This window comes from Bombina bombina, chromosome 6 (genome assembly GCF_027579735.1).
Source record: "Bombina bombina isolate aBomBom1 chromosome 6, aBomBom1.pri, whole genome shotgun sequence".
NCBI lineage: Eukaryota > Metazoa > Chordata > Amphibia > Anura > Bombinatoridae > Bombina > Bombina bombina.
This window is the reverse complement of record NC_069504.1, coordinates 1,060,038,732-1,060,063,170: the sequence shown is the minus strand read 5'-3', so window position 1 is coordinate 1,060,063,170 and position 24,439 is coordinate 1,060,038,732.

Sequence of the window (24,439 nt, the reverse complement as noted above, 5' to 3'; positions counted from 1 at the left end):
ATTCAAGAGCGCTAAACCTGACATGAAATAATAATATTTCACATTCAGATGTTGTTCTCATAGCAGAATATGTTCTTTTTATTCTTAAATACATATTTCTATAACTATATCTGTACATATCTATACCTATAGATATAGGTATAGATATGTATTTTACATGAACAGTATCATATATAATATATATATATATATATATATATATATATATATAAATAAGACTAAAAAGTACATAATTTTCTATGTGAAGAATATAGGAATGTAACATATGCGTTTCGGGCGTCGTATTTCACGATTTACATTTTAACGCAGTCGGGTTAGCACACTTGAAAAATTAGTAATCTTAAGGTGCATTATTTAAATATTACATATAAAATATTACAAAAAAATATTTAACATGATTAAACATACTGTAAATATTTCTAAATAATCTATAGATTAAATCTATATATTTTATAGTAGGTTTAATCTTTTTTTTTTAAATTTTTTGCAATATTTTATATGTAATATTTCAATAATGAGCCTTAAAGTTACTACGTTTTTATGTGTGCTTACCCCACGGCATTAAAATCTAAGAGGCCTATTTATTAAAGGTCTGTCGGACATGATCCGACAGTGCGGATCAGGTCTGACAGACCTCACTGAAGGCAGAAAGCAATACGCTCTCCATATTCAGCATTGCACCAGTAGCTCTTGTGAGTTGCTGGTGCAACGCTGCCTCCTGCAGATTTGCGGCCAATGAGCCGCCAGCAGGGGGGTGTCAATCGGGTACTCGATCGGGTTGAATTGTGGCGATCTCTGTCCACCTGCTCAGAGCAGATGGACAGGTTATGGAGCAGCGGTCTTTAGACCGCTGCTTCATAACTGCTGTTTCTGACGAGTCTGCAGGCTCAATTCGGAGCTTGATAAATGGGCCTCTAAATCTCTAACCACAATGCGCAATACGCATGTTTTACATTCCTATGTTCTTCACATAGAAAATAATGTAATTTTTATTTTTAAATAAATGTTTCTATATATAGCTGATACTGTTCATGTAAAATACATATCTATACCTATATATCTATAGGAATAGATATATAAGTATAAAGAAATGTGTATTTAAGAATAAAAAGGACAGTTTCCTGTAAGTGTAGAACATTGGAATGTGAAATACGTACATAAAACACTTTTGCAAACACTGCTGCAATATGGTGTTCAGGACACATGCACACACTTAAGCCTACATATGCAATCATGGAATGGAGCTACGTTTCCACAAATAATACTCAGAGAAAGAGGCAGATTTGACATTAAAAAAGTAAATTGCAAAGTTGTTGTTTTTTTTTTTTTTTAATCGTACACTTCATCGTGAAAGTTCAATTTTATCTTTCTTACCGTTTAAATAATTTTTGTAGTTTCTCACAAAAATATTGAGTACTCCTTGGAATCTTGTGTTTACTCATTTGCTTGTCATGCAGAGATTTCTGGGGTTTAGACACAACATATGTAAAATCAAAAACTACAGTAAGCCTTCCTTGTCATTATGAAAGTGTACTGTCTAAACTGAGGCAAATAACAAATGACTGGCAACAGAAACCCTTTAAACAGTATATTGTGATTGCCATTGTTTATATCATATTCTTGTCACTATCCCCAATCGTGAGGCAATGTCACATAGTGGTCATCGATATGCAGTCCTGTATGTTTAGTAGTATGTCCGTGATCGGCTCAAAATAAACATTATAATCATATTATGTTATAATGCAATAATGTTTGTTCTATCAATGGGAATGAGAAGTGCACACATTAGCCAGTTGTTAATTGGTGGCCCAGTGGCGGTGGGTTGGCTAGTAGTCAAACTTGTAAGACTGACCAATAGGATTATAGGGGTGTGTACTAGTCTGACAAGAGCAGGAAGCTACATCATGGGAGGCAGAATGATTATGATAATGTATGGGTAAGAAGTGTAAACTTAGTAGGAGGGGCGTCACATGACGTCTTGTGATAAAAATTAGCACAAACCGTGAGATACATGTATTGTTACATAGTATAGCTACCAATAGATGACTTAACATAATTCAGGTAATTATGAATATTGTGGATCATACTACATTGCTACCTTAATGGTAATATCCATATGAATAATAGCAATAAAGCATTGTGTGTCCAGACTCAAATATACAAAAAAGTAATAGAAGGAAAACTTAGACATATGTAGTTATCACCTAGACCAAATTGATACCAGAAGATTAATACCAGATTAATACAGATGTGGCTAACCTAAAGGTACTATTCAAAAATGTTTACCCATTATTGGTAGTAATAACTATCAGAAAATTAGGATAATGATAAAGACGATATTAAAATACGATACAATGGCTCTATTTATTTCAACTAATATATTTAGTAGCCATCAGTACAAACCTGATGATATGGTTATGCTCTAGGTAATGAGCTCCTCTCATAGGTCGTATGTGGATGGGTGGATAACCATCCACCAATCAGAACCTTATGTGTGCTGTTGTCATAGAAGGAATCCGCCCCCACATAACACTTGACAGGCATGTATTGATATAGGTGCCCAATAGATTAATCGTACATGGGCCTCTCCCTAAGTGTTACTCTCATAATCATTGTGGGGATATATTCAGTAATTTGTGCATGGGAGGCAGAATGATTATGATAATGTATGGGTAAGAAGTGTAAACTTAGTAGGAGGGGCGTCACATGACGTCTTGTGATAAAAATTAGCACAAACCGTGAGATACATGTATTGTTACATAGTATAGTTACCAATAGATGACAACATAATTCAGGTAATTATGAATATTGTGGATCATACTACATTGCTACCTTAATTGTAATATCCATATGAATAATAGCAATAAAGCATTGTGTGTCCAGACTCAAATATACAAAAAAGTAATAGAATGAAAACTTAGACATATGTAGTTATCACCTAGACCAAATTGATACCAGAAGACCAAAGAGTGACATAACATCACTAGAAGTTCATAGTGTGCTTGATGTTAAAACAATAAATAAATACAATATAAAAACATAGTAAAAAAATCCTAATAGAGATCCAAAGCATGATGAGACCAAACAAACTATAACACTGACCTTGCTTTTCAGCTTGCAAATGAAGACGCTGTGGGAAGACGCTGGTATATGTGCAGCCCAGCTGCTTGATTATGAATAGTGCAGTGACTGCACGTTTTTTTCATATGTATTATTATTATTGGCCCTGTATTGATAGCTATGTAGCAATAGATGTTATATGTTATATAGCTTTTTTTATTTGATATTAAAATACGATACAATGGCTCTATTTATTTCAACTAATATATTTAGTAGCCATCAGAACAAACCTGATGATATGGTTATGCTCTAGGTAATGAGCTCCTCTCATAGGTCGTATGTGGATGGGTGGATAACCATCCACCAATCAGAACCTTATGTGTGCTGTTGTCATAGAAGGAATCCGCCCCCACATAATACTTGACAGGCATGTATTGATATAGGTGCCCAATAGATTAATCGTACATGGGCCTCTCCCTAAGTGTTACTCTCATAATCATTGTGGGGATATATTCAGTAATTTGTGCATGGGAGGCAGAATGATTATGATAATGTATGGGTAAGAAGTGTAAACTTAGTAGGAGGGGCGTCACATGACGTCTTGTGATAAAATTATAGTACTGTAACTAAACAATGTCCATTGTGAGCATACAGTTGGAAGACCAGCAAGGGAGTATGGACAAGACATACATAACTTAGCAAGTCGTTACAGAAGATATCACAGTTTACTGGTACCAAATATTTTGAGAAAGAAGGTTGTCAGGAGCACCAGAGAGTGAGTAAAAATTAAACTTTATTTAAACAAAGGGTTATAGTTACCCCAGGGTAAAAGACAAAATAGATATGAATTGAAAAACAGTGACAAAAAAGGCTGACCGGTTTCGGCGTCTGCCTTAATCCTAGCCTGCTTAAAAACTGACTACTGACTGTTTGCTACCAGTTTAAAAACCCCATCTCTGCAATTCAATTGGTTCAGATATTCACACCTCTTTCTTAATCAACCAATGTAGAGTTTCTACCGTTATGACACCTGTGCTGTCTGAAAATAACACCTAGGCTGATTTTGTCAATGAACTGATTATTTAAACATATTAAGTCGCTTCATTTCCTTAATGTCTATGTTATGTTTAGTATGCCAAAGTGTAAAAGCCTAGATCCCTGCCCAGTGTTTATAGAACATGGCAAACATTAACTTCTGACTGCCTTAGTGTACCCTTATTATTGCAATGCTAGCCGCACTTTGTCTGTCAATATATTACAAACTAACTTGGCCGGATTAGCCCCATCTCTCTCTAGAGGAGTTTACGCTAACATTTTACTGCAGCCGCTCTGATCAGTTGTACAGCCCCTCCTGTCAGGGCTGGTACCAAAACCTTGGACAATCTATATTAGGTTGGGTAAATATCATAGACAACAGTGCCAGTCAATGTTTATATTGAGACCAATAGGGTGGACAGTGTTCAGGCAGTAAATCCACAGGGCTTCACACTGCAGTAGCCATATCGTTCGGTCTCCCTCTCTTCTGAGAGGTGGAATGTGATTAATAAGACAATAAGCCTAAATCGAGGTCAATTACAGAGTGTTGATGTTGAGAGTGTGGTATAACCCAGCAAAAACCACACCCTTAGGGGGCGCCTCCAAACACAAATGACAAAAAATAGTAGTGTCAAAGGAAAAAGAGAAAATGGATATACAACTCTATAAGCACTATATCTACCAAACAATGTCCATAGGAGATATGTGGAAAACAAGTTCCAATGTACAATAGTCCAAAAAAGTGTGGCAGCTCTCGGTTGTAGGATAGTCTTCCTATGATGTTAGATAACTGAAAAAAGAAAAAACAGAGGCGCCGACATGGCCTAGTAATGCAAAGATAAGTGGCTCCAATAAACACAAATCCAGATGTATACTCACAAGAGCAGAGCACCCTGTGGTGCTATTGATGCAGGCCGGAGCCTCGCAGTGGTCCAGCTCACTGTGGGATTGAAGTGGATACCCAGAAGATGTCCATGAGGGGATTGATAGTAGATATCCTATGTGGACACAAAGTATATGCACATAGCCCAGTATTGTTAAGACATAGAGACAAGTAAGTAAAGAATAAACTTACAAGATCCAATGCACCTCCAGGTGCATTAACAGCAGGCTGGGACCTAACAGTTGCCCAGCAGACTGGAAAACTCCCAGCAGGTCCTAGTCTTCCTCAGGTGGCTAATAGCAGCACAGCCCAATTATGTACTCACAAAAAATACACCAAAGGGCAAGCAAGTGTATTTAAATGTATAAAACTTTAATAAAAAGTGACACGTTTCTCAGCTGACTAAGAGCTGTTTCCTCAGGCTAAAAAATATATTTCATAATGAAAATACACTTGCTATTTAACAGGATATGCATAATGAGAACACAATCTGATAGGTGCAACAATTAAAGGGACATGAAACCCAAATTTTTTCTTTCATGATTTAGAAAGAGCATGCAATTTTAAACAACTTTCTAATTTACTTCTATTATCTAATTTTTTTTTATTCTCTTAATATTCTTTGCTGAAAAGTATATCTAGATAGGCTCAGTAGCTGCTGATTGGTTGCTGCACATAGAAGCTTCATGTGATTGGCTCACCCATGTGCATTACTTTTTCTTCAACTAAGGATCTCTAAAAAATTAAGCAAAATAAATAAAAGAAGTACATTGGATTGTTGTTTATATTTGTATTATCTATCTGAATCATGAAATAATTTTTTTGGGTTTAGTGTCCCTTTAAGACAATTCATTAGTCACAACTGTGTATAATTAGTTGGTATGGTAACCTTTGTAAACAATCCATTCACTGCAGTCTTCAAAAACATATAAGCAGACAAAAGTTTTCCTATTTAAATGCACATAATTATTCAGAGATGACATAAATAAATAACATTTGGTAGTTGTGCAGAGCCCCACTACCAATGCTATTCTGAGAGCAAATCAAACAAATATTTTTGTACATAATAAAGATAAATATATACATAGGAGTGAATATATAAAAATAAATACAAGTATAAATACACAAGACCAAAGTGTGACATAACATCACTAGAAGCTCATAGTGTGCTTGATGTTAAAACAATAAATAAATACAATATAAAAACATAGTAAAAAAATCCTAATAGAGATCCAAAGCATGATGAGACCAAACAAACTATAACACTGACCGTGCTTTTCAGCTTGCAAATGACAGGCCCTGTGGGGAGACGCTGGTATGTGTGCAGCCCAGCTGCTTGATTATGAATAGTGCAGTGACTGCACGTTTTTTTCATATGTATTATTATTATTGGCCCTGTATTGATAGCTATGTAGCAATAGATGTTATATGTTATATAGCTTTTTTTATTTGTTATTAAAATACGATACAATGGCTCTATTTATTTCAACTAATATATTTAGTAGCCATCAGAACAAACCTGATGATATGGTTATGCTCTAGGTAATGAGCTCCTCTCATAGGTCGTATGTGGATGGGTGGATAACCATCCACCAATCAGAACTTTATGTGTGCTGTTGTCATAGAAGGAATCCGCCCCCACATAACACTTGACAGGCATGTATTGATATAGGTGCCCAATAGATTAATCGTACATGGGCCTCTCCCTAAGTGTTACTCTCATAATCATCGTGGGGATATACTCAGTAATTTGTGCAACTAAATAAAGAGGCTAAATGTGATAAAAATATACTTAATATAAAACACTTAATGTTCAAAGTGGGCTCACGTTATGCTGTGTACGTATGTGACAATAAAGACATGGATAATCCAATAATCAGATAGTGTGAGATAGTTGGTCTCCCCCTATTACACCATTGTGATTAATAAGCTGCCGGTAAGCAGTCGTGAAATTGTTAAATAATATGTGTATAGTGAATGAAAGTAAAAGTGTGTTGACTAAAAAGAAAAAATGAGAATGTTCATATAATATGCAGTGTGAGTTAGCTGATCAGTGTGAGCTAGCTGATCGTGATCATTATTTAGTGGTCAATATTTGAACAATTGTGTAACAATAATGGAAAGAAAGTGTTAAAGATGCAGAGGAATGTATTAACATCTCCTAATCTCATGAGAAAAGAGGAGAATGTTCATATAATATGCAGTGTGAGCTAGCTGATCAGTGTGAGCTAGCTGATCGTGATCATTATTTAGTGGTCAATATTTGAACGATTGTGTAACAATAATGTAAAGAAAGTGTTAAAGATGCAGAGGAATGTATAAACATTTCCTAATCTCATGATAAAAGATGAGAATGTTCATATAATATGCAGTGTGAGCTAGCTGATCAGTGTGAGCTAGCTGATCGTGATCATTATTTAGTGGTCAATATTTGAACAATTGTGTAACAATAATGGAAAGAAAGTGTTAAAGATGCAGAGGAATGTATTAACATTTCCTAATATCATGAGAAAAGATGAGAATGTTCATATAATGTGCAGTGTGAGCTAGCTGATCAGTGTGAGCTAGCTGATCGTGATCATTATTTAGTGGTCAATATTTGAACAATTGTATAACAATAATAGAAAGAAAGTGAGGAATGTATTAACATTTCCTAATCTCATGAGAAAAAATGAGAATGTTCATATAATATGCAGTGTGAGCTAGCTGATCAGTGTGAGCTAGCTGATCGTGATCATTATTTAGTGGTCAATATTTGAACAATTGTGTAACAATAATGGAAAGAAAGTGTTAAAGATGCAGAGGAATGTATTACCATTTCCTAATCTCATATGAACTAATGGATTCTGATTCAAATAGTGTGAGATAGTTAGTCTCACCCTATTGCAGCATCATTAGTAAGAGACTGCCAGTGAGCAGTCGTGAAATTATAAAATAATATGTGTATTGTGAATAGAGGTAAAAGTGTGTTAACTAAAAAGAAAAAATGAAAGTGTTCATATAGTAAATACACAGTGTGAGCTAGCTAATCAGTGTGAGCTAGCTGATCGTGATCATTATTTAATGGTCAATATTTAAACAATTATGTAATGATAATAGAAGGATAGTGTTAAAGATGCAGAAGAATTTATTAATATTTCCTAATCTAATATGAACTGATGGATTAAGTAATATTTGACGTCACCATCCAGGTATTCTTCAAAATAGCTAATACAAGAGAATAGTGAGAAAATAAAAGGTTGTCTCACACCCCATGTGATTCAGAGACACATGCCAAAAGGACGGCATCATTATTCCAAAGTGCTGATAGTACCAGGACTTGTCATATCAAAATGATGCCATGTCCATATTCTCGTTTAGCCCTCTAGGTTGGAGGGTTCCCAACTGCTTGATCCAGAAGGATTCTCTCCTCCTAAGGGTGACAAACGCATCCTTATTAAGTCTAGAGACCATTTCAATTGGTAGTATACTCATATGGTTCTTCTGGGTCCTATGGTAATGCCGACAGTGTCTAGATACACTATGGGATTTGGAAAGTTTTTTGATATTGTAAGCGTGTTCACCCCATCTTTTCTTGACTTTACGGCAGGTACGGCCCACATATTGGACCCCACAACTGCAATTTAATAAGTAAATTACAAAGGAGGTTTCACATGTCATGTGTCTTTTAATCGTAAAGCTTTCACCAGTCGCAAAAGATGTAAAGGTGGAAGTTCTATGGGACATCCCACACATCCCACACCGTTTCTTATAACATTTAGAGATCATATTCTTCTGATTGTTACAGCCCATAAGGTTAGGTATTGGAATCTTACTATTGGAATGTTTGTCTCTGACAATTTTACTGGGGGCTAAAGCCATTTTCAGAGTGGGTGCTCTCCTATAAACAACTTTTGGTTTATCACCCAAAATTCCCTTCAAGACCGGATCATTTGGTAAGGAAAGACCAATGCTTGTGAAGGATTTTATTCACTTCAAGATGATTTGAATTGAATCTGGTAATAAACAAAGGGGGATTTAATTCTTTGAACACACCTTGATCTTTACTTTTTTTCTTAAAGTAATTAGACCTATCCTCATCTCTTATTCTTTTGATCTCACGGGTAATAAGGTCCAGGGGATAACCCTTCTCAAGAAATCTATTTCCAATTACCAATGCTTGTGCATCATAATCTTCAATTGAGGAAGAGTTCCTCCTAATTCTCCTAAATTGTCCGTAAGGGACATTAGTTTTCCAACACTTGTAATTACAGAGTGTTTATGCTTCAAAAATGATGTGCTACAAGTTGTTCACTTTTTCACAATCTTGATGCTTGTATAATGGCAGATTGGTGATTTGCCATTCTAGTCCTGGCATTATTGCAAGTTTTTCCTACATAAAAAAGACTGCACAAACAATTCAATAGATATACCACATAGTCTGTTGTGCATGTAAGAAAATGTTTAATATTATACAAGAGCCCACTTTAGTAGATCTTAGCCAAGTTTGTTTTCCCTAACATTCTGTTGGATCATTTTCCCTAACATTCTGTTGGATCAGTCTTTTCCAACATGTCGTGCAGGTAAGGTGCCCTCCTATATACAATCTTCAGGAGTAAAGGGTAGAGACAAATCTTTCACTACAATATCCCTTTTTAAAAAAAAAAAAAAAAGGTTTATTGATATTTCATCACAATTACAGAAAGAAAACAAGAATCAAATTGTCAGGTTTTTGCCTTTCTTACTGCCCCTTTAATTAATCTTCAGGATCTCCATAAATACCAGCCTCCCAGTTACCTCCTTGCTTGGTATTGTTCATTTTGCTACTAACTGAGCTGCACTCTGATTAGCTCTCCAGCTCCAGAGTATCACGCCTGTTACAATTCAACGTGCCTGTCAGAACTTTACACAGCTCACTCCGGATCTGCCGCCTCTGTGACGTCACACGCCAAGCAGAGCGCCTTACAGCTTTCCACTCTAAGCTAAACTGCTTCATCGGAGCTGACCTGCAAACACTGTTTTTCATAAATCCTTTACATCAGATTACCAGGTACTACAATACGCATTACTTGTATACTTATGTAATATTTGGCCATTACTTATTTTTCTATTTTGCGCATGAATCATGCTTCATATTGTTTTACTATTTTTTCTCTGACATTTAGTTCACAGTCAGGTTGCTGTATCACTATCACCCTGTTAATGTTTGTGTAGCCTTACCTACCTGTGAGCTATTATTCTTAAATCAAATGCAAGTTGTGTCTGTTGTGCTTTTACACATTACTCTGGGGTAATGCCTATGTAACTGCTCTTTGTACACAATTTGCTACAACTACATAATATTTTGCTAAATCAGTGGCTGTGGTCCAATCCAATCTCTGTTTCGTTGCAGGCATATTTGTGAGCCTGACAGAAATACCAAGCCTAAAAAATAAAATGGACCCAACTGAAATGGCATCACACATACAAACACTTACTACTAAAGTCGATCTCCTTACTGAAGGACTTAACACACTTAAGTTAGAAAATGACAACTTAAAAACGTACATTAAAGATGTTGTGGAGAGGAAACCCCCCCCACAAGAACCGCATATCAGCTACCCAGAACCCTTCTCTGGGGACAGAAAGGTCTTTAGAGAATTTAAAAACTCATGCTACCTATTGTTTACCCTTAAGCCTTTCACTTACCCCAACGATAGGGTAAAAGTTATGACCACAATTTCCTATCTCAGAGCTGAGCCCAGAGCATGGGCAAATACTTTCCTTGAACAGAATGATGATATCCTTAATTCTCTAGACTCCTTTTTCTCTGCTTTAGCACAAATTTATGAGGACCCCTTCAAACAACAAACTGCTGAAAATGCTATGAGGTCCCTAAAGCAGAGGAAAAGAGAGGTAGAGGAATACATAGCAGAATTTAAGAGGTGGGCCCCTGATTCCCAGTGGAACAACTTGTCCCTTCGTAACCAATTTAGGTTAGGACTCTCTGAGGCCATTAAGGATGAGTTGTCACGCACTCAAATACCACCAACCCTAGAACAGCTCATAGACCTCAGCATTTGCATTGATAGGAGACTTAGGGAAAGACATCACGAAAGATCCTACCATGATTTACACCCTAGGCACAAACCTACACCAACTACTGTCAATACATATTCTAAATCCCTACCGGAACCAATGGATATAGCCTTCTTGAGGGGACCCCTAAGTACTCAGGAGAAGCTAAGACGTAGGTCTCTGAACTTATGCATGTACTGTGCCGCAGATGATCATGGGGTAAAAGACTGTCCAAATCTTCCCCGTCAGAAAATGGGTAAGCAAAACACACCCTCTTGTTCTATTAAAACTGTACTAAAATCTAGCCATTACTGCAATATGCCTCTTGTATTACAGTGGGACCAAACACGAGTGAACGTTCAAGGGATTATTGACTCAGGAGCCGCCCTATCATACTTGGATGTGAATTTCTGTAACATAAATAAAATACCCCTTCTCAAGAAATTGTGTCCTGTTCATTTAAGGGGTATAGATGGTGAGCTTTTGTCCTCAGGACCTGTCTTATATGAAACCATTCCTATTCTCATGTCAACCCCCTGTAACCATAGGGAATTTGTTAAGTTTGATGTAATCACATCCCCTGATTTCCCTCTAATTTTAGGCTTAGAGTGGCTCAGGCAACATGACCCTTGTATCTCATGGTCCTCACTTACAATTCAATTTAACTCTACTTACTGTAAATCCACCTGTTTTCCACACTTACTTCTACAGCCATCTACAGATTCTCACATATCTATTGTTCCCCCAGAATATCAGGAATTCTCTCATGTATTCAGTAAAACTGAATCTGAGAATCTCCCTCCACACAGACCGTATGACTGCCCTATAGATTTGCTTCCTGGAGCAGTCATACCCTGCGGACATATTTTTCCACTGTCTAAACCCGAGCTACAACACCTAAGAACATATCTTGATGATAACTTAAAAAAGGGTTTCATCAGACCCTCAACCTCTCCATCCGCCGCTGGAATCTTCTTTGTGAAAAACAAAGATGGTTCGCTCAGACCGATAGTCGACTACAGACAACTGAACAAAGTCACTGTAAAGAATCGCTACCCCTTACCCCTCAGATCCGAATTAATAGAGCGTCTACAGGGATCCAAAATTTTTACCAAGCTGGATCTCCGTGGAGCTTATAACTTGATCAGAATGCGGGCAGGAGATGAATGGCTGACGGCATTCCGTACACGGTATGGGCTGTTTGAATATGTCGTCATGCCATTCGGTCTCTGCAATGCTCCTGCCACTTTCCAGCATCTGATCAACGACATTTTCAAGGATATTTTGGATTCCTTTGTAGTTATATATCTGGACGATATTCTCATTTTCTCCAAAACCCTAGCTGAACATAAGAATCATGTCCGCCAAGTTCTCACACGCCTACAAAGTAATTCATTATTTGTGAAAGCAGAAAAATGTATCTTCCATACCAACAGCATTCCCTTCCTAGGATACATTATATCTGAGAAAGGCATATGCATGGATAATAATAAAATCCAAGCAGTTCTGAACTGGCCAATTCCAACCACTAGGAAAGAGGTCCAAAGCTTCCTTGGATTCGCAAACTTTTATAGGAAGTTTATTAAGAACTATTCCATGCTCGCAAAACCTCTTACTAATTTAACTAAACAGAACATCAAATTTGAATGGACACCCCACGCACAAAATGCTTTCGACCATCTTAAAACAAGTTTCACTACAGCCCCAATACTCAGGTATCCGAACACAGAATTACCTTTTGTATTGGAAGTCGATGCTTCTGATTTCGCTCTCGGTGCAGTCTTGTCACAAAGAGATGCATTCCAACAACCTCTACATCCTGTCGCCTATTACTCCAGGACTCTAACAGACGCAGAGAGACAATACCCGATCGGAGAAAAAGAGCTTCTTGCAATCAAAGCAGCATTTGAACAATGGAGACACTTACTTGAAGGCTCCACTACACCCACCATAGTATATACTGATCACCGTAATTTACAATACCTCAAGACCACCAGAACCCTTTCAGCACGTCAAGTACGTTGGAATCTGTTTTTTTCTAGGTTCAACTACCTCATCACTTACCGGCCTGCCAATAAGAATGGAAAGGCAGATGCTCTATCACGTTTGCCAGGTATTGAACATCACTCCCCTACCCCTCAATTGGTTATCCCCAAGGAAAACATTCTTCTCTTCTCAGCTGACACTACTACATACCTACGGACTGAACAAACTAAAGACACAACATTACCTACTAACTTATTACTCAAGAATTCTGCTGGTGTCTACTGCTACCAGGGCAAGATATACATCCCACCATCACTTCGTAACCAGCTACTGAAATCTGCTCATGATTCACCCTTGGGGGGACACTGTGGCATAACTAAAACCAAGGAACTAATTATCAGATCCTATTGGTGGCCAACTATAACATCTGATGTGACCAGCTACATTAACTCCTGTTATGTTTGTACTACTACAAAGAGGATTAAAAGACCACCTTACGGCTTGTTACTATCTATTCCTACTCCTGATAAGCCATGGCAGCACATTGCTCTCGACTACATAGTGGATTTACCAAACTCTAGTAATTACACAACAATTCTAGTTGTAGTGGACTTATTCAGCAAAATGCTTCACCTGATTCCATATCACAAGTTACCTACTGCTGCTGAAACCATACAACTACTAATGACTAACGTATTTAAACTACATGGCTTGCCCTCTAACATCCTCACAGATCGTGGATCGCAATTTACCAGTGCCCTATGGTCTGCCTTCTGCGAACAGTTCTGCATCGAGAAAAGATTATCTTCCTCATACCATCCACAGACTAACGGGCAAACTGAGCGCTGCAATCAGTGGGTGGAACAGTTTCTACGCTCTTATTGTCATACTGCACAAAACACCTGGTCCCAATACCTTCATTATGCCGAATTTGTTTTCAACAACACTGTACATTCCACTACCAAACAGACTCCTTTCTATATTAATTATGGGTTCCACCCCAAATTTCAATTTCTCCCCGAAAAAATTCCTGATCACCCACATATTTCAGATCTCACTTCCTCCATTGTCACCAACTTTGCCACCATCAAACGAACCATTGATACTGCTAAAGTTGTGCAAAAAAGGTATTATGATCGAAAACATATTCCTCCTCCTGCTTATTCTGTTGGTGACCTTGTGTGGCTTTCCACCAAAAATCTACGTTTATGTACACCCTCAAGGAAACTCTCACCTCTGTTCATAGGTCCGTTTCCCATCCAGCGCATCATCAACTGTAATGCTGTCCGTCTCACACTACCCTCCACGCTCAAGATACACCCTACATTCCATGTATCTTTGCTTAAACCTTATAAACATCTACGTGATCATCCAACTGGACAATCCCTACCTCCGGTCTCTATTGACCCGAACTTGGAGTATGAAGTAGAGAACATCCTGGATTCTAGAAGACGAAGAGGCATTCTACAGTACCTGATTAAATGGAAGGGATATTCCTCAGAACATAACTCCTGGGAACCATCATCCAACATATCAGCTCCTAGACTCATCTCCAGATTCCACCAACGCAACCCTGACCGTCCTACTTCTTGAGCACCGGAGTTGCTCTTAGGGGGGGAGTCCTGTCAGGTTTTTGCCTTTCTTACTGCCCCTTTAATTAATCTTCAGGATCTCCATAAATACCAGCCTCCCAGTTACCTCCTTGCTTGGTATTGTTCATTTTGCTACTAACTGAGCTGCACTCTGATTAGCTCTCCAGCTCCAGAGTATCACGCCTGTTACAATTCAACGTGCCTGTCAGAACTTTACACAGCTCACTCCGGATCTGCCGCCTCTGTGACGTCACACGCCAAGCAGAGCGCTTTACAGCTTTCCACTCTAAGCTAAACTGCTTCATCGGAGCTGACCTGCAAACACAGTTTTTCATAAATCCTTTACATCAGATTACCAGGTACTACAATACGCATTACTTGTATACTTATGTAATATTTGGCCATTACTTATTTTTCTATTTTGCGTATGAATCATGCTTCATATTGTTTTACTATTTTTTCTCTGACATTTAGTTCACAGTCAGGTTGCTGTATCACTATCACCCTGTTAATGTTTGTGTAGCCTTACCTACCTGTGAGCTATTATTCTTAAATCAAATGCAAGTTGTGTCTGTTGTGCTTTTACACATTACTCTGGGGTAATGCCTATGTAACTGCTCTTTGTACACAATTTGCTACAACTACATAATATTTTGCTAAATCAGTGGCTGTGGTCCAATCCAATCTCTGTTTCGTTGCAGGTATATTTGTGAGCCTGACACAAATAAACAGTCAGTACTACAAAAACAAAGCATACAAATTAAATGCAGTACCCAGTTTGACATTGAACAAAAATATTTTGTTACATATCTCTTAAGTTACTTCTTGGGAATAAATCTCCATTTTTTTTCTTTTTTATCAAAAAAACAATTGAACAAAAAAATAAAAATAGCAAAGAAAAAAGAGAGAGAAAAGAAAAAAGACTCCAGTCTGTTGGTGATATACTCACCCTGGACTGAATAACTTCTTCAGACCAAGACAGGTTAAAAAGAGTTTGTTTATTGATTACACACTGCAGTATGGAGAGAAACAATACAAAGTTTTCTCTGAGGGGGTCAGTCCCCTTCCCAGGTATTTATACATTCCACATCTAGGCTATTTACAGGCGCCTCTATCCTTTGCTTGCACTTTTAGATTTCCCTTGTTGGATGCCGGTAGAGAGCTGCCTTCACGCTCAGCTAGCTGGATTGCTGTTAAAATTCAGCCTGTGTCTACTGGCATAATTGAATGCCTTCATTTATTGTGAGTACCTGGTGTTCACATTCTTTTGGTATACTATAAGAATCCCCATTGATCTGCACCATTGGCGCCTCTTCCTTGTTGCTTTGTTTTAATAAGTAAATAACAGTTCTACACATCAGAATTGTGTTTGACAATACATAAAAAAAACAAAGGTCAGGGATGAACTAGATACATTCCCAATGTTTACAATGAGTTGTGTACATACATTCATATATTTGGCCTACCAAGATAACCAGGTATTTACTGATACTAGCTGGAATGCAAGGACTTAAACAAGGATAGAAAAATAAACAGACACACTTAGAACTAGCTACATTTTATAGCCCCATTAAACAAGACTGGCCTCTCATGACTAATAATGCCTGCATACAAATTAACCCATTCAGACCTCATAAGGCACTGCAAAAAACAGAGACAGATATTGCTTATTATTTTCAACAGTCCCTCCTCTGATGCTGTTAAACTCTGTGACAATAGCATCAAACAGCAATATGATTTAGTCGGGTGAACTCCATCTCAAACTGCAGTGCAGAGTCGCCATGGTCATAGCGATGGGGCACATGCGGGGCTGAATCTTCACAGGAGGGCATCAGTCTACTGTTTGCTGGGCTGACAAGGCTGCAGAGCTTGTGTAGCATTAGTTTGAGACAGATTTCTACGAGAGAAAGAAAAACAATTAGTACAACAAAGATTAGCAAACCTTGCAGTATCTGTAAACCTAGTTTATCCTGACAGGCCAAAAGTCAAATCAGAAACCAAAACACTAAACTAAGTATCATGCAGAATGGGTAAGTAATAAAATTATAATTTTTCAATTTTTCTCTCTAAGTATTGAGCTTTGGTTCTCCACATAATTAAAAGATAAGGATGTAAGTCTGTGTAAACAAAGTGATAACATAATGGAATATGATATTACCTGAAGATAGGCAGTAGTTTTAAAGCACAAAACCAGCTACTTCATATACACAAATAAACCCAAAAATGCAATTTCTAATAAATGTTATACTCTGCAGCTGCTCTTACAAGTCTAAAATAGATTAATATAAAAATAATTTTTCAATGTACTGTCCCTTTAAGAGACTGGGGTTGCCACAGACATACAATATATTGCTTTGTAATCTCTATCTAATAGCTAAACATAAGTACATACGTATTTGAGCACAATTATATTAACACCTAAACTACCTTGAATGCTCACTGCTATTAAATGGATGCAAAACTAATAATCCATCTGAAAATAAACAAAAAACAAATAAAGAATGTGGGGAAGGTGCAATATACAAAACCTCCCAGATACATTAGCCAAAATAATTAATCCAATCATCACTGGGAGAAAATTTAACAAGTATAATTTTTATATGTACTTTACAAAAAATTAAGCAAAATAAAAATGAATGTATAGTAATGTTTCATTAATAGTGAAATATTGTATACATTGTTGAAATGCCTAATTTAATAGTATTTTAACTGAAAGAACATTAATACAGAGGTACCAGACTCATGGATATGTGGTATGAAACCACAGATCCATCATGCACCTGTACCATCAGTGTGGCAGTAACAATAAATGCATTGTCTTGTTCCCATGGGGTGGTATGGCAGACATAACTGGGAACAATGAGAATGCACAAAAATATAAAAGGATACATGGTGAGTTTGATATACATATAACAATTACACAGTAATAGAGTAAATAAATCATACAAAAATGAACTGTTATTATCTAAGGCCTAGATTTGGAGTTCGGCGGTAAATGGGCTGCTAACGCTCCGCGGGCTTTTTTCTGGCCGCACCATAAATTTAACTCTGGTATCGAGAGTTCAAACAAATGCTGCGTTAGGCTCCAAAAAAGGAGCGTAGAGCATTTTTACCGCAAATGCAACTCTCGATACCAGAGTTGCTTACGGACGCGGCCGGCCTCAAAAACGTGCTCGTGCACGATTCCCCCATAGGAAACAATGGGGCTGTTTGAGCTTAAAAAAAACCTAACACCTGCAAAAAAGCAGCGTTCAGCTCCTAACGCAGCCCCATTGTTTCCTATGGGGAAACACTTCCTACGTCTGCACCTAACACTCTAACATGTACCCCGAGTCTAAACACCCCTAGCCTTACACTTATTAACCCCTAATCTGCCACCCCCGCTATCGCTGACCCCTGCATATTTTTTTAAACCCCTAATCTGCCGCTCCGTAAACCGCCGCAACCTACGTTATCCCTATGTACCCCTAATCTGCTGCCCTAACATCGCCGACCCCTATATTATATTTATTAACCCCTAATCTGCCCCCCTCAACGTCGCCGACACCTGCCTACACTTACTAACCCCTAATCTGCCGAGCGGACCTGAGCGCTACTATAATAAAGTTATTAACCCCTAATCCGCCTCACTAACCCTATCATAAATAGTATTAACCCCTAATCTGCCCTCCCTAACATCGCCGACACCTAACTTCAATTATTAACCCCTAATCTGCCGACCGGAGCTCACCGCTATTCTAATAAATGTATTAACCCCTAAAGCTAAGTCTAACCCTAACACTAACACCCCCCTAAGTTAAATATAATTTTTATCTAACGAAATAAATTAACTCTTATTAAATAAATGATTCCTATTTAAAGCTAAATACTTACCTGTAAAATACATCCTAATATAGCTACAATATAAATTATAATTATATTGTAGCTATTTTAGGATTAATATTTATTTTACAGGCAACTTTGTAATTATTTTAACCAGGTACAATAGCTATTAAATAGTTAAGAACTATTTAATAGTTACCTAGTTAAAATAATAACAAAATTACCTGTAAAATAAGTCCTAACCTAAGTTATAATTAAACCTAACACTACCCTATCAATAAAATAATTAAATAAACTACCTACAATTACCTACAATTAACCTAACACTACACTATCAATAAATTAATTAAACACAATTCCTACAAATAAATACAATTAAATAAACTAGCTAAAGTACAAAAAATAAAAAAGATCTAAGTTACAGAAAATAAAAAAATATTTACAAACATAATAAAAATATTACAACAATTTTAAACTAATTACACCTACTCTAAGCCCCCTAATAAAATAACAAAGCCCCCCAAAATAAAAAATTCCCTACCCTATTCTAAATTAAAAAAGTTACAAGCTCTTTTACCTTACCAGCCCTGAACAGGGCCCTTTGCGGGGCATTCCCCAAGAATTTCAGCTCTTTTGCCTGTAAAAAAAACACATACAATACCCCCCCCCCCCAACATTACAACCCACCACCCACATACCCCTAATCTAACCCAAACCCCCCTTAAATAAACCTAACACTAAGCCCCTGAAGATCTTCCTACCTTGTCTTCACCATACCAGGTTCACCGATCCGTCCTGAAGAGCTCCTCCGATGTCCTGATCCAAGCCCAAGCGGGGGCTGAAGAGGTCCATGATCCGGTCAAAGTCTTCATCCAAGCGGGGCAGAAGAGGATCTTCCATCCGATTGAAGTCATCATCCAGGCGGCATCTTCAATCTTCTTCCATCCGGAGCGAAGCGGCAGGATCCTGAAGACATCCAGCGCGGAACATCCATCCGGACCGACGACTGAACGACGAATGACTGTTCCTTTAAGGGACGTCATCCAAGATGGCGTCCCTCGAATTCCGATTGGCTGATAGGATTCTATCAGCCAATCGGAATTAAGGTAGGAATTTTCTGATTGGCTGATGGAATCAGCCAATCAGAATCTAGTTCAATCCGATTGGCCGATCCAATCAGAACAGCCAATAGAATGCGAGCTCAATCTGATTGGCTGATTGGATCAGCCAATCGGATTGAACTTGATTCTGATTGGCTGATTCCATCAGCCAATCAGAAAATTCCTACCTTAATTCCGATTGGCTGATAGAATCCTATCAGCCAATCGGAATTCGAGGGACGCCATCTTGGATGACGTCCCTTAAAGGAACAGTCATTCGTCGTTCAGTCGTCGGTCCGGATGGATGTTCCGCGCTGGATGTCTTCAGGATCCTGCCGCTTCGCTCCGGATGGAAGAAGATCGAAGATGCCGCCTGGATGATGACTTCAATCGGATGGAAGATCCTCTTCTGCCCCGCTTGGATGAAGACTTTGACCGGATCATGGACCTCTTCAGCCCCCGCTTGGGCTTGGATCAGGACATCGGAGGAGCTCTTCAGGACGGATCGGTGAACCTGGTATGGTGAAGACAAGGTAGGAAGATCTTCAGGGGCTTAGTGTTAGGTTTATTTAAGGGGGGTTTGGGTTAGATTAGGGGTATGTGGGTGGTGGGTTGTAATGTTGGGGGGGGGGTATTGTATGTGTTTTTTTTACAGGCAAAAGAGCTGAAATTCTTGGGGCATGCCCCGCAAAGGGCCCTGTTCAGGGCTGGTAAGGTAAAAGAGCTTGTAACTTTTTTAATTTAGAATAGGGTAGGGAATTTTTATTTTGGGGGGCTTTGTTATTTTATTAGGGGGCTTAGAGTAGGTGTAATTAGTTTAAAATTGTTGTAATATTTTTATTATGTTTATAAATATTTTTTTATTTTCTGTAACTTAGATCTTTTTTATTTTTTGTACTTTAGCTAGTTTATTTAATTGTATTTATTTGTAGGAATTGTGTTTAATTAATTTATTGATAGTGTAGTGTTAGGTTAATTGTAGGTAATTGTAGGTAGTTTATTTAATTATTTTATTGATAGGGTAGTGTTAGGTTTAATTATAACTTAGGTTAGGATTTATTTTACAGGTAAATTTGTTATTATTTTAACTAGGTAACTATTAAATAGTTCTTAACTATTTAATAGCTATTGTACCTGGTTAAAATAATAACAAAGTTGCCTGTAAAATAAATATTAATCCTAAAATAGCTATAATATAATTATAATTTATATTGTAGCTATATTAGGATTTATTTTACAGGTAAGTATTTAGCTTTAAATAGGAATCATTTATTTAATAAGAGTTAATTTATTTCGTTAGATTTAAATTATATTTAACTTAGGGGGGTGTTAGTGTTAGGGTTAGACTTAGCTTTAGGGGTTAATACATTTATTAGAATAGCGGTGAGCTCCGGTCGGCAGATTAGGGGTTAATAATTGAAGGTAGGTGTCGGCGATGTTAGGGAGGGCAGATTAGGGGTTAATACTATTTATGATAGGGTTAGTGAGGCGGGTTAGGGGTTAATAACTTTATTATAGTAGCGCTCAGGTCCGCTCGGCAGATTAGGGGTTAATAAGTGTAGGCAGGTGTCGGCGACGTTGAGGGGGGCAGATTAGGGGTTAATAAATATAATATAGGGGTCGGCGATGTTAGGGGCAGCAGATTAGGGGTACATAGGGATAACGTAGGTGGCGGCGATTTGCGGTCGGAAGATTAGGGGTTAATTATTTTAAGTAGCTGGCGGCGACGTTGTGGGGGGCAAGTTAGGGGTTAATAAATGTAATACAGGGGTCGGCGGGGTTAGGGGCAGCAGATTAGGGGTACATAAATATAACGTAGGTGGCGGTCGGCAGATTAGGGGTTAAAAATTTTAATCGAGTGGCGGCGGTGTGGGGGGAGCTCGGTTTAGGGGTACATAGGTAGTTTATGGGTGTTAGTGTACTTTAGGGTACAGTAGTTAAGAGCTTTATGAACCGGCGTTAGCCAGAAAGCTCTTAACTCCTGCTATTTTCAGGCGGCTGGAATTTTGTCGTTAGAGCTCTAACGCTCACTTCAGAAACGACTCTAAATACCAGCGTTAGAAAGATCCCATTGAAAAGATAGGCTACGCAAATGGCGTAGGGGGATCTGCGGTATGGAAAAGTCGCGGCTGAAAAGTGAGCGTTAGACCCTTTAATCACTGACTCCAAATACCAGCGGGCGGCCAAAACCAGCGTTAGGAGCCTCTAACGCTGGTTTTGACGGCTACCGCCGAACTCCAAATCTAGGCCTAAGTGACTATTAGAAGGTATATAAATCAGGGAATTTTCCTTACACTCTAGTAAACATCACCAGAGTGTAAATGCAGCATACAAGAATAATAACAAGTAAAAAATCAGTCAAATCTCAGGAAATAGTCAAGCACTGTCAAAGAATAATACTTCCCAAAGGCTAAGTCTTTTTGGACTTCCTTGCCAGTGATAGGATCAGTCTGTGGTGGCACCAATTTACAATGAGATATGTGGATCCACGATTTAACTTCTGCAACTTTAATGGCTGTATGCGTGATAAGTAGTACACGGAACGGTCCCATCCATTTTGGCTGTAGAGCTGTTTTTCTAGAAAAAACTTTTTTACGAGATCACCAGGTGAGATGGCATGCACTACACGATTATTATTCTTTAACTGTGCAGCAAGTACCTGGATATGAAAAGACTTAGGCATTGATGTTAGTTGTATGTCAGTCACCAAAATCAACATCACAGATATTGTATTTACAGCCTGTTTCTGAGAAATATTAAACTAATAGTCCCCAGCATTTTACACAGGGGGTATTGTAAAATACAGGGTAATTTACGTTTTTTTTTTTGTTTTTTTTTAAAGGGTCAATAAAATTAAACTTTAATGATTTAGATGGGGCATGTAATTCCAAACAACCTTAAAATTTACTTTTATCATCAAATCTGCTTGGTTTGCTTGGTATTCTTTGTTGAAGGCTAAAACTAGGCAGGCTCATAGGCTGCAGCACTAATTGCCAAATTGCAAGTTTATAAAAAAGCACTGAGATAAGTGGGTAGTCTGCAGAGATTTGGATACTAAGTAATCACAGCAGTAAAAGACGTTTATCAATACTACAGTGTTGATCATGTAAAACTGGGGAATGGGTAACAAAGTGACCATCTATTTTTTATTTATTTAATTTTAAACAATAAAAAATGTCAAGTACACTGTCCCTTTAATTTCAATAAAACATTTCCCCTGCTGATTTTATTAGTCACTAATCTTTAACACATAGATTCTGCAATTATCACTCCAAGGCAGGTATACACTTTCTTGTTCCCCTCCAGACACATTAAGAAAAACATTCCCTAGTTCACACAGTAAGTCTTTCCTAATGACATTATTGAACAGTTTTGGAACATGTCATTCTGTTTCAGGACCTACAGTTACACTCAGAGGTTCTGATATGTGCTTATTCCCAACTCCAATCATCATTAAAGCTTTTGACTATATTTACAAAGGGCTATGTATTTTGTCTATCAAGAACTGATAGTCAGTCAGAGCCTGCATTCTCCCCTCCTCCATTTTCTTATAGCACTGCAGCTCCTATGTTTTTTACTGTCTGACTGCTCAAAATCTTATCTGTGTCACATTTTTTCTATAGTTAAAACATTTTATTCCACTTAAAATATTAAGTAAAAGAAGTTAAACAACCATATACAAACATCTTCATTAAGATTATACCTGGTTTAATTGTATTCATCCACTAAATATTATTTGAACTAAATATTGTCTTGGCATAATTATTGCAGCTGGCCAGTTCTGCAAATCAATACAAGACAATATGTATATATATAAAAAAAATTAGCGGCATATAATTCTGTGTAATTTCAATGGAGAACACAATAAACTTTATACACAAAAGTTCAAAATACAACATTTACCTTCAACTGCACATTGTGCACTATTGCTCTGAAAAAATCATACAACAGAGACACATTGAACATTGACAATCAACCACTAATTAAAACTTCAAAAATATTCACTCCTAAGGTAGAAAACCCACCATGCAAACTTCTAATATCTCCTTACATACCTCCAGCACCTCTTCAATATTTATACACATTTTCATGAGCATTACATTCTGAACCATCAACAACGAAAGAAATACATTTCCTCTCAATTATTCCTATTTTTACAAAATGGTATAATATACACTTTCTTTGTCCATGGGTACTCCCTGATAAAGAACACTAAAACATGGTTTACCCACTTAAAAAATATAAAGCACAGTTTTAATGTATTATTTAATATTTTAATCATTAAAACACAAACTTTTCTACCACATACTTTTACCAGTCCATCTATCAGTATTCCTATACCCCTCTTACATGCAGCTCTTGTGTCTGTATTTTAGTGCTGCTTGAGTGACCAACATTCTTTGCTCATGTGTCCCACCTTTCCATATTTGAAACATTTTATTCTTTTACCCCTTGCACTCCTTTTCTTATTTTTTTTTCTTTTTCTTCCCTTACTAGGAGATTTAATTCTAATTTTTTTAATTTATTTTTGATAATTATCCTCTAGCGAAGCCTTTAACGACTCACCCTGTCTTTTTACTGCCTCAGTATTCCATTTAAAATATGCTTTCCACTCTTCTGATGTAGGGTTGTTCTTTTTTTTTAAACCTCTATTAAAACATTACTTAGGGTATTTATTTTATCTAGGTTCCAAGAGCCACCCTCTGGCCATATATTGGACCCTTTGTTTTGAGTTAGTCTGGACCATTTAGTATGATACGTATAACAAAAAAGACCATGGTGTTGATTCATATATTCTGCTGGGGAACCCTTTGGCCATTTAGGATTAGTGGAACAGCTTTTAGAGGAACTATGTCCCATTTTAAATTGACTTTTTACTTTTTACTATTTTTTTATATTTTTTAAATGTCACTTGGGGTTTTTAC